Here is a 1762-nt window from a genome sequence, read left to right as displayed (position 1 = left end):
CCGATAAAACCGGTCTCACGTAAATATAAAATATAAAATAGTTAAAAACTTAAAATTAAAATTTGAAATACATATCTTCACTAACATTTTATGAAGAATCAAGTCTCAACTTCTAAAAATAACTAATATAAAAAAATCATAAAATTTTAATACTACAATAGTATCTTATTTTGACACAATAAAAAAATAATTAATACACAAAGGCTATCATTTAACTATAATATCAGTAGATTTTAACACTAACACAACATTAATCACAATATTAGCAATAAAATAGATCAAGTAAATTAATAAATTTTAAGTGAAATTTATATTTATATTAATAATGGTATATAATTAAAATATAATTAATTTTAAAAATAGAAAAAATAAAAATTAAATTAAATTAGATATTTATGTATACTATATAATTAGTATTTATCAAATATAGTACTTAGAAGTGCAATGGCTAAGTGGCAAGTAGTAGAGGTTACTTTTGCTCCTTTTTCAAGCAGACCAGTTCGGCTAGACCAGTTGGCATCGGTTCTTACCGGTTCACACTGGTTTTATTCCTTAAACGGTCCAAGGAGTAAACCGAATCGGACTAGGGTCCGGTTCTAGTCTGGTTCACTAGTTTTCCGGTCGCACCAGTCGATCCAGTTCGGTTTTTACAACTATGGATTGAACTACGAACATAATTTCAGAGACCAATAAGTATTATCTCTTTGTTGACAATTAAGTTATTTTAATGGTAATTAAGATCTAATAATGGTTTATAATAAAAGAAGCATTCTTTTGCAACAATGAACCTATAGTAGTAGTTAAGGGTGTTCATAGATTAGCTCATATCATATAAATCACAGTATTTATCCGTATCTGATCTGTAATTTAAGGATATGATCTGATCTGTAAGATGATCGGATTGGATCGAATCGGATCCACACTCTAATCAGATAGAAGTAAATATGTTTAAAAAAGTAAACAAAAAAAATTATTGACTTTTTTTATAAAAATAAAAAATTTTTATTTTATGGATATATTTGATATCTGATCCAAACATAAAAAGTGCGAATATCGAATTTGATCTAATGAGTTTAGTGCGTATTGGATCGAAATTTCAGTCATATCTCATCTGTAAACACCCCTAGCAATAATAACTAAAAAATTATAATGATTATATTTTTAACTAAGAGGAAGCGCAAAAAAAAAGTACTAAATACAAGAACATTTAATCAAATATTAAAAGAAAATTTTACTTTAAAACAGTTGGACTTTTTTTGCTCATATATATATATATAATGTAATAATAATAATAATATGATAATTGTTTTATATATCACACAAATATAAATATTTTTTCTATGATCTTAAGAAAGGTTTTGTAAGTCCTTAACCTTGTTATCGATTTTTGTAGTGTTAGCCCTCATATTATCAATTTAATTCATATATAATTCGAATGATAAATTATTTGGTCACTAGCTTTCTTTTTTAATGTGACATACTTGTTTTTATTATTATTATTATTATTATTATTATTATTATTATTATTATTATTTTGTACATTAAAAAATAACAGGCCAAATTATTGCCATAACATAATAGAAGTATGGAAGTTTATCATTCTTCTCTAACAGAGGAAACAAAATTCTTTTTAATAGTTTATTTAACGTTTGGTAGAATAAAAATAAATTTTATTAGAATAAATTTTAGTACGAGTTTAATATTTTTATTCATCATAAAATATTTATAGAATTACTCGTAGAAAAATTTTGAAAAAAAAGAA

Source organism: Arachis duranensis, chromosome 3 (genome assembly GCF_000817695.3).
Source record: "Arachis duranensis cultivar V14167 chromosome 3, aradu.V14167.gnm2.J7QH, whole genome shotgun sequence".
NCBI lineage: Eukaryota > Viridiplantae > Streptophyta > Magnoliopsida > Fabales > Fabaceae > Arachis > Arachis duranensis.
Note: the sequence above shows the minus strand (reverse complement) of the source record.